Below are 11,091 nucleotides of genomic sequence, written 5' to 3' on the forward strand. Positions count from 1 at the left end.
TGCATCAGTATTTATAGGGCTGATGAGATTAAGGACTGAGCATAATACATTGTTGTTTTTTTTTATTGTGTTAATCTCGTGCCGCCAAAGATTTTTTATTTTACACCATCACTGCTGCTGTTACCAAAGATTCTACAGCACTACGTTCTAGAATCTTTGGCTGCTACTATTTTGACCCTTTGATGCACCCTTACTTGTTGCCACAGCTGCCACAGAAACTTCCTACAAATATTTTACATGGTGGAGCAAGCTACTTCATGGCAAGTCATGTCTATGGGAGCAAAAGGGGGCGGTTCTGGTCTGCATAAAGGGGCGTGTCGGGAGACCTAAAGTGTTCTCCAACTGCACCAATCACCAGAACAAATTCCTTGTATGTGGAAACATACTTGGCAATAAAACTGATTCTGATTCTGATTCTGATTTAAGTCCAATGCTTGAATCGTTGTTGGTGAAGATTGTATGAGTTGGAAAATAAAAATATAACTTACCCAGAGCTCGTCTCCGGATAAATAAATGATCAGACATCTTCATAATGATATGTCAGACATGCTAACGTTAGCTTCTAGTTCAGACAGACTGACGGTTATGTGTGACCAAGCAAGAGGAAACAGTTCTGAAATGCAAAATAAGAGAATTTTAATCATGTGATAAAACATGCCATTCATCGTGATTAAGAAAAAATGAATCATTTGACAATATTAATTATTATCAATTATTCTCAGACAGACATTTAATCTGATCTAACGTCACACACTGACACTGAGACAGTGGCTGTGTCTCAATTCACATACTCAGTTTTTAGTTTATATGTTGCAACAACAAACCACTCCAGATATTTAAAGAACACAACACTGACATGCATAGGTGCTGTTCCTGCGACTGAATGACCCCCCCATTTCTCATTCCCAATATAAACCCTCTGCAAAAAACACAGCCTACATGACCTGAAGATATGGATGTGGACACGTCAAATGCACATGTCTCAGCACTGCAGGAAATGAACAGTGATGACCAAAACACACACACACACACACACAAAGAGTGGCACTAGAGATGAAAAGTTTAATCGATACACAACATGACACACAACAATAACACTGTACCGTGCACGAGCGGCGTGTGCTGGTTCAGGTGGATCGGTCAATGGGGCGCTCTGTGATTGGTGGTTACAGGTGGGGGGGGGGCTCAGCAACTTAGTCTGTACCAACCTGAGTTTGTTATCACATCAGTGTGGGTGCAAAGTTCCTGCATCTATGTCATGTGATCACATTTTAAGTTACACATGATCATTGTTCTGTTTTCAGCTGTGCGTCTGTGTGTGGTGAGCTGTAGCTTCTCCTCTAAGAACTGCAGCAGCTTTGAAACTGAGAGGAGCTGATGACTCTGTGGGTTCATGACTGTGAGCGACACCGTGCACACAGCTGCAGACTCTCTGTCCTCTCTGCTATATTTAACCCAAATGTTCAGCCTCGGTGGAGCCGCCTCAGCAGCTCTCGCACTGAAGTGTTGCTGAGTTGGACAAACACAGAATCTGCTGTTTCATGCACAGAGGGAGGTCACATGACCTGCGTCTCATGATATTCCCAGCAGCAGCAGCAGCAGCAGCAGGTAGCACCACGCAGCATGTTAAGATTTAAATACAGAGAATATAAAGTGAATTACTGCTCTGTCATGGTTTTAAGATATTTATTATTATTTATATTTTATGTTTCTAACATGTTTGACGATATGATCTGGATATAAGACCTCTAGGTAAAATACTGAGGATGTGGTCTGTGGGTTTAGATGCCTGGTTGACTGTCTTCTATCTGAGCGGAAAATATTGGCTCCGTAAATGTTCGTTTTTTTTTCTTATTTTGTCATTTGGATCCACACGGCGGTTGCTCGTCTCCACAGAGTTTACACACAAAAACAACAAATAAACAAACAAGTATTAACATCAAACTATATCAATAAAACTAGAAAAAACTAAAGAGAGAGAACTCTACACGTGAAACAATAAATAATAATAAATAGTGGCTTTACAATGAAAACAAGATTGTCACAAATGCACAACAACAATTTTTCTGTTTTCTGCAAAATCCCAGTTTTTACATTCGGCACTTTCTGTGTGAGAGATGAGCCACTGCTGGACAGGAGCAAACTGGAACATGACAATAACTCATACAGACTTTATCAGACTCTACTCAGGAGACTGGACTCAGTATCACACACACACACACACACACACACACACACACACACACACACACACACCATAGATGCATAGGGTACACATCATAATTTTGCCATTGGTACATTTGTAACATTTTTTTTTTTTTTTTGTTATTTACATGTCTGTCCATTATATGGACCCTTTGTGTCACACTTGTTTTAGTTATGCAAAGTCACTAATAATTTATAATAAAATAATGAAGTTTTCCTGTCCCGTGCGCCCTGTGTGACATGGAGATTGAGCCACCATCAGGGCCGACCACGTCTCCTCCTCCTTCGTTGGTTCTCCTTCTGCTGCGAGGCCAAGATGGCGACTGTTGAAGGTGAGAAGTGTGAACCATCGGAGCAGTTACGGTGCGCTGCATGTTGCCGAACTTGTCAGTGTGAACGCACTTAGGTGTGAGTCTGGATGCATGTGAATTGAGACGCAGCCACTGTCTCAGTGTGGGTGTGTGACGTTAGATCAGATCTGTGACGCACTTAGATTAAATGTATGTCTGGGAATAACTGATAATAGTTAGTGTTGATGCAACATGAATAATTGTTGGGTTGACTTTTGTGGTGATGTACATATGAGAATAAAAATAACATTCGAACAGTGATTTGGATGTTGATTACCATGGCAACAGTGGAAGATTGGATGAATTCAGGTCAGCCCTCGTAGTCACGGACCCTCTGAATCTAACGACGCCTGAAGACCAGGTTCTCTGCTGTCAGTTTGTGAGGTGGGGGAGGAGGAAGCTGATGTGGTGCTTGTGGTTGTAACTTAAGATACGTGACTCAAATCACATATCGACTTTATCAGCAGTTTTTACTTTCAATCTGAAAGTTCAGGAGAAGAGGGAAAATGTCGGTGTGTCGTCAGGTGGAACAGCTCGAGTGAGTTGCGGCCTGCTCTCCTCTGTGTCTGCAACGTTCGAAGAGAATGATGTGCATGATGGAGAAGTAAAGCACTGTGGTTTCCTGTTGCTTGCATGTGTGTGTTTGAATGTGTGTGAGAGTGGCCTCAGAAAATAAAGATGCCAGACATGAAGACGACAGCAGCAACTGACAGAAACACTTCTGAGAAACACCCTGTGAGTGTGTGTGTGTGTGTGTGTTAAACCAGCTTGACACAGCAGTGAATTGTGAATGTAGAGAGTGATGTTTGTTCAGTTCACAGTGAAGGAGTTCCTCAGGGTTCTGGTCTGGGCCCCCTTCTCTCATCAGTTTACATGCTGCCATAACACTCATCAGAAGTAGAATCACCGCCTGGTGGTCGTCTCTGAGACATCAGGTCCACGAGAATGAGACGGATGTATGACCTGAAAACAGTTTGTCTCTGGCTCTGACTGTCGCCGCTGTGGACGAATAAAAACGGGAGAAAAACATGAATGAATGAATTTTCCACAGCGAGTGTTTTATTCCAACCACAGGAGCTAATGCTATCTTCCTACTACACCTGTGAGTGGAAACAAAACAACAGATGCCAGACTTTCAAAATAAGACCTCCTTGTGATCTCTTCATCGAGAATGAGATAAATGAATAAATGACTGACTTTTTTATCATTTTAATGGAATGAGTCTCTACTGTTATCAAACAAGTTTTAAACACATCTAATGAATTATTTCTCATGACCACACACATCTTTTTACCCTCATCAGAGAATTTGAAATCTTCTTAGAGAATCAGTTCACTCTATTTGTAACCTTTTTTACTGTCTTACTCTTTTAACTTGTCACACTGCTGTCAGGTTATTCTGAATCTTGGTGCATCTTATTATTTTTATGCTGATGACACCTAGTTATATATATAACCCCCCCCCCCCCACACACACACACACACACCCACCCACACACACACAAAGAGTCAGTACCTAAGGAAGAGCTCGACAGCTTCATCCTCAGTTTACATCTCAGTTTCTCCTTTAGTTTCTGTCACAAAACAACCACAACAACCACTCTACATGTGGCTGTTTTTGAAAACATGTGTAAGGAAACTGAAATGAACCCATGTTCCTTCATATTCATCTGTTTTCAGGAAACTTCAGGAAAATTCTAATGACCTGGAGTTACGTTTTATTAGGCAACCTCTAGTGGCTGTTGTGATTATGACAGGAGCAAAGCAGGAGGTCATGTGACATGGATAAAGAGGAGGTAGGGGGTCACAGACACAAGCTGTTTCCTGTTTGAAACCAGGGATCTATGTTGTGTCTTTTAACCACAGCTCTGAGGTAAAGTACTTATTTAAGCACAAACCAGGATCTGGACCTAAACCTAACCAAACAGTTATGGTCCCATAATCTTAACCATGTGTTTACCACTGTAACCATGACGACGAAGGTCTGGTCTACTGCTGCTCTTCTACCGGGTCTATCCCAGCAGGTGGAGCCACATCCACATGATGGAGGTCACTGAGACCAACTTCAGCGTCCTCATTTAGCCCATCTGGACTGAGGCATGATGGGAGTGACTCAGGTACTGTATATCACTCACACTGTGGTTACTAAAACATGCAGACACTGGTGATTTATCATCATGATCCTAGATTTCAACTCTTGGTTTGTTTTCACAACATAAAATAAATTAAAGGTCATTTTGACAGATGAGCCACACATTTAATATGATTCTGGCAGTGATGTCATCACCAGGCTCCAGACGGATGGATTAATTAATAACAGTGTTTTCACTTATGAAGGTAAATTTCCATGAGGAGGCAGACAGAGGGTGGGTCTCTCAGACATGTCTGACCTGATCCTGGAAAAATATCTGGGTGGAGTTTGAGGGTCACTTTCAGAATAAAACAATGTGGCTGATACATGTTCCTCTGATTGAGTTACTCTTAAACAGGTGAGTTTCAGACACCGTTCAGTCAGATTCTGTCTGAGTTTACCCAGTTGTGACTCTGAGGATGAAGAAAAGAAAAAAAGTCTCCTTTCTTTCCCTTTCTACTTGTTCTTTAAGTTTAGTTATATTAGGTCACACTGACCTTGACCTTTAACCACCCGATTCTAATCACTTCATCCTTGAGTCCAAGTTAATGTTTGTACCAAATTTGAAGAAGTTCCCTTAAGGAACTTACTGAGACACTGTGTCCACTAGAATGGGACGGACAGACGGACAACCTGGAAACAAGACGCCTCTGGCTCTGACTGTCGCTGCTGCTCAGACATAATGAAAATAAACAAATGAGTTCACAATCTTCTAACGGCTCCTTCCAGCAGGATAAGTCCCAGCTCACAAAACAAACTGGTTTCATCAACATGACAGTGAGTCCAGTGACCTTCAGTGACCTCTTCAGTCTCCAGGTCAGTCCTCATTAAAATGTCATGGTACCAGTTTAAATGGTCGATGAAGTGTGTTTGTTGTCCTTCACAGTGAACTGTGACTCTACACAGACCGACAGTGTCTCCAGAGGACATGCTGACTCAGGTTACGTCTCTTTACTGGAAGACAACTGCAGAGCTTTGGCTGCTGTCTCCGTCTCTTCCAGGAAAACACACGTTACAACGCAACACACTGTTTGGTTAAAAACAGCGTCATAAACTGATCTCTGTCTGAGAACCTCCCTTTTCATAACACGGCTCAGCTGATGCTTATCACGTAAACATCATGAACGCTGACAGTTCACTCTGTCACTGTGTCGGCCTCATGGTTCATCAGGTTTATTCTGCAGGAAAACTGTTGTAGATGTTTTACTCTAACAATCTGATGCCATTAACAAGTCAGAGCAGAGACACAATCAGCTGCTTCTGGAGACTGGAGGTCGTCAATCCCATCAGGACCCAGATCAGCTTCCTCTTCAGGGTCACTGGAAGTTCATTTGGTCTGGAGAGGAAGTGGTTGTGTACAGTTTGGCCAGCTCTGGGCTTTGGTTTATTTCTGGAGAGAAGTCAATCTGCTCCCTGCAGCACACACTCATTCAATAATCAACATTTCTTTAAACATGAATCCATCATAACTTATTTGTAGGATTGTCAAAGTTAACAGGATAACAACAAGTTAGTGCAAATTCTCTCTAACAGCACAGATTTTTTTGACATGTGATTAGCACACGCACGTTCTGTGATAATGACCTTCGGCCCACCGCTGTAGTGTGGGAAATCAGGAAGTGATGCAGCAGTAATGTTGTGGATGGCAGCAGAGACAAACCTTCTCCAGCAGAAATGGATATAGAAAAGTTTTGAACGGCAAATTAAAAAAAAACTTTTGATTGATTTGTTTTTTGTATCTCCCTGTTTTGATCCCACTTAGTAGAAGGGGATGTTTTTGTGAGCCTTACCCCCCCCCCCCCCCCCCCCCATGCGAAGTCAGACACAGTTACACTGTGTGAGAATGTTTGCTTTTTTTAATCGATTGACAGCTCAACTTATTTCATGAAGCTGAAAAGGACATTTTTCAACAGTAATTGTGACATTACAGACGTTCAGGCTCCTCAGTCAGTCAGTACTTAGGAGATAAGAGTTTATAGTTACATCTACACTGACTCATCAGTCAGACTCTTTCCTCCACAGAGACTCAGTGAGGTGAAGCTTCAGGTCAGTAGAGACCTGGGTGTCGGGACTCAGTTCTACAGCTGTTTAATCAGTGAAGGAGATCAGGTAAAGAAGTGAACTGAGAGTCAGAGTCAGAGCTGGTTAGACATGTTAGGGTGTTAGAGGTGTGAGGAGAGGAGGTGCTCTCTGAAGAGAGGAGTCTTCAACAGGGTCTTGAAGTTAGAGAGGGACGCCCCTGCTCTGAGAGACTTCAGGAGCTGGTTCCACCATCAGGGAACCACAGAGCAGAAGAGTCTGGACTGAGACTGTCTGTGTGCAGGGAGGGTGATGACAGACCACATTCATCAGAGGAAGACGGTGGAGGAGAAGGAGCCTCAGGCTGAAGGACTGAGTTCAGACCCAGAAGGTGATACTTGGTTGTTTGGACCGATTGTGCGTCTCCCTCTGTTGGACCTGGTTTATGACACTGGGCATTTACTCCAAGTATCAGTTTACTCTCCAACTGACGTTGCACAAGAAACACGTTTATTTTCAACGTCTGAGCCTCAGTTTCCACCAGAATACCATCAACCACGGTGCAGACCACTCTGTAATTCAGACTTGGAGCAGTCGCCTCCCTGCTCAGCCTGAAGCGTGACCGACCACACCGCTGTGTCTCTGCTGAGTGTGAGCTACTGATGTACAACAAGGCCTCGGCTCCGTCCATCTCCTTCAGTAACTCGGTCAAACAGCTGGATAAATACATTAAACGTGGACGTAGATGAAGCTGATTTCTTCTGGGATTCTGCCAAGTCTCTCAGCTGGACTCAGTCAAGACGAAATTTAGACCTAGAACCGTCACCGTTTATAGAACCCGCATCTGCCCCAAAACCACAACGTTAAATTACAGCTCTGCTTGTGACAGTTGACAAAATTAAGATGTTTCTTGGAATAAGAGAAGAGGGAGGATAGAGGAGGGAGGATGAAGGACAGGGGGAAAAGCAGAAAGCATGGGAAAAAGTCTGAAATACTTTTCTGGTTGAATCGGGGTTTGTGTTTCTGCCTCCTCCACAACAGCTCAGCTCTCTGTGCTGGGACACATGAAATCATCTGTTGTAATGAGTCACAACAACAGTGTGACTCATGTCAGATTATTATACAAACAATCCTACACCGTCTGTCAGATCTGTACAAACTCATAGATCAACACCATTTATTTAATTCAAACATTTACTGAGAAATTAATGACTAATATATATATATATATATATATATATATATATATATATATATATATATATATATATATAATAAATAAATAAATATAAATATAAATAAAAATAAAAATAAAAAATAAATAAATAAATGATCCAGTTAAAAAATTTACTGGATCCTGGTTTTAACCAGACTGGCACCAAATTCTAGTGAGTTTTTTTTCCTGGACCATGAACCAGCCCTCCACCAAGTTTGGTGCAAACCACTTTAGTACTTTTTGCATAATCCTACTGACTGACAAACGTACGTAATGTAATGCAATGCCAGTAAAACTCTGTTTAACCTTCAGACAAAGAAACTGTTGTAATGAGCAACAGGTCAGCAACTGGAAACTTCACACTTTGTATAATTGTATAACAGAAATGAAATGATCCTTAATAAAACACATTTAACAACACTTTTTAAAATGGAGACCTGAAAACAGACTCAGATAAAAAGCAAGACAAGAGCAGCCAGTGAAAGTCTGTTATCATAGTTTCACAAGCCACAGCTCAGTAATTTCACTAATGTATTACATTTATAGTCACTGTATCTCTGCATTATGACTGTTTGAGGCCACCTCACAACGACCGAGCTAAACCTGCTGAGACTGTGGTTGCTTCTGGATGGAGACAGTCTGGCTCAAAAGGTTCTCAGTTCTTCAGTTCTCTCCAGCTCACATGAAACTCAAGCTTAATGAGCCCAAAAAAAAAGTTGAACTGCTCATATAGACAGGAGAGTTCACATCTGTCCTGCAGGTTGTCCTACACGGTAACCCTAACACCAAGAAGCCAGCCGACACGCTCTTCTTCCTTTCTATTAACATTTACATCATTAAATGTCTTTTCCTAAAAGTGTCACATGTCAGGGATAGTAGGAAAAGACGGACAACAGACGGATGTTTCAGAAACTTACAAAAACAATCCAGCAAAACCAGGCAGAAACCAAAAATCCAAGAACTAGGAAAACAATGGAGATCGACAAACAGGAGACACAAAAGCAGGAAGTTACACAACGACAACAGACAGACTGACAAAGACAGAGGAGAAGACAGGGACTTAAATACACAAGGAGGCAGAGGTGATTGAACACAGGTGAAACACATTAGGGCGGAGGAGACAATCAACAAGGTGGGAAATATGTGACAAACACAGGAAGTAATTAACAAGAGACACACAAGGGATGTAGTTTGAAAATAAAACAGGAAGTAACCCAAAAGTCCAAATCAAAGAGTCCAAAGGTGTTCAAACAAAGACAAAAGTCCAAACACAGAGTGCTTCAGGACAGACCATGACACAACGTAACTGAAACTAACTGCTCACAGTGTGAACGGAAACTGACTGTCAACACAAACACACCCAGGAAGCAATGTTACAAAAGCAGTGGTAACCTGTTGTAATGTGTGTTAGAAACATGTGGTGTGAGGAGAGAGTCATGAGTTCTCGCCCACTGTGTCACAGAGGGTCGATCAACGGTCAGGTAACAGACATCCCTACATCTACACGTCTTCCATAACCCAGAGAGTGAACATCATGCAAAGACACATCAACATGTTATATCATAGCATGAAAACACAAACGGCGCTTGGCGTGAACATGAAACAAAAGCATTTTATGAGTGAAATAAAATACCTTGTTGGCCGGTTGTCATGAAAAGAGGTTCTTGAGTCCTGTCGAGTCTTTTAGAGTCTCTTTGACTCCCTGCTTTAGCCTCAGACATCGATGATCCACACTTTAATGGAAACAGCTACTACTAAAAGAGGTGTCAGCTCATGTACAATCTGTGGGAAAGACAAACCTCACTCCTGTTTGGTCTGCTGCGTTCTCACAAGGTGAAACTTTTCACATCTTATTACATCTGTAACACATGATTTTGCTCTCAACTCAATTCAACTTAGATTTCAATTTAAACCTTACATGAAAAACATTATTTATTCATTAATTTGCCATTTTTCTATTGCATGAAATTCTGAAAAAAAAAGCATAAATTAGTTAGTGTTTCTGCACCAACACTTCCAGGTTATATATCATATATCACACCGCAGAAGACTGAATTTAAAAAGGACTGATTGACTGGACATGGTCCTGTACTGGGGGCTCTTGAAGGGAGGGGTCCACGTTCAGCCACCATAGGTGTTTACTGTGTCGTGCTGCTCATGGCGGGACTGTTGTTCAGTCTGGACCTGACTCTGTAAAGAGCCTTGAGATGATGCATGTTATGAGCTGATTGAACTGAACAGTTGGTCGTGGTGAATCCAGTCCACCTCAACATGTGTTTCAACATCCAGACTTTGCTTGTGTTCTGGCTTGGTGCCAGTTTTCTACAACAGCGGTCTGTGTAGAATATAGGTCAGTGTTACTCCACTACAATAAATCACATTGTGGATTCCTCTCAGCTGCCTGGTCTGCTTCACCACACACTTCAGGAAATAAAGAGCTGAGTTCTGTTCACATACTGGAGGAGGTTTGTTCATATGGTCCCAAATGGCTGTTGTATTTAATCCTTTCCCTTTTACTTCATGTTTAAAGGACATTCCTCACTATAATGTGGGGGCAAAGGTTGTAGCAGCTGGTCCTCTACTAGTTAATACTTATGGAGCTATTTGTAAGTTGTGCTATTAGCAGCTGTTTACCCACCAGTCTAGAAGAAACATTGTGAGTTCAGAATTAAACTTTATTCTTTACTCACCAACATCTGTCTCCAGAGGTGGAGACAAACACCAGTGTTAACTCTTGTCTCTACCACGTCTTTTCCTACTGAAGTTAGCATCCTAACCAGCTAGCCCCAGCCCGTCTCCTCACTGTAGCCTCCAGTCTGTCCTGAAGACGTAGCTGCTCAGAGGACGTGTTATAACCTGTAACGTCATGGTTTTCATTTCAGTGCCAATGTTAACGGTTTGGAGTGGACACAGCCTGTGTGACACGTGTGAGATGCGAATCCCACGCTTCATGGCTGTGTTGTGTGACCTAGCAATTCAGCATCACGCCTATTTTTCACATGTGATGTGCAGCTCCCAGGAAAAAAAAACCAACCTGTCGATGTCATACTGACATCATACCAACAACATAGCTTAAAACTGACAGTGGTGTTGTAGAGACATTTTCTGTCAAAATAAATCAGAAATTAATTTATGATGAAATGAAATCCAGCATTCAAGTATCCTGTAAAC

At 42.0% G+C, this 11,091-nt stretch overlaps 2 long non-coding RNA genes across 2 annotated transcripts in view; one reads left to right on the forward strand and one right to left on the reverse strand.

Annotated features, from left to right (window-relative positions):
- The window catches only part of LOC139621558 (uncharacterized), a 292,521-nt gene that overhangs the window by 89,287 nt on the left and 192,143 nt on the right, over positions 1–11,091 (forward strand). The window lies entirely within an intron of this gene.
- LOC139621548 (uncharacterized) lies at positions 4,616–11,078 on the reverse strand. The gene is made up of 3 exons (XR_011691016.1): positions 8,838–11,078; positions 7,700–7,759; positions 4,616–7,548 (listed from the first exon to the last, which is right to left on the reverse strand). It is a non-coding gene; the product is annotated as an uncharacterized lncRNA (long non-coding RNA).

Source organism: Trachinotus anak, unplaced genomic scaffold, assembly GCF_046630095.1.
Source record: "Trachinotus anak isolate AG129_WGS33_773 ecotype Australia unplaced genomic scaffold, CSIRO_AGI_Tana_v1 ptg000005l, whole genome shotgun sequence".
Taxonomy (NCBI): domain Eukaryota; kingdom Metazoa; phylum Chordata; class Actinopteri; order Carangiformes; family Carangidae; genus Trachinotus; species Trachinotus anak.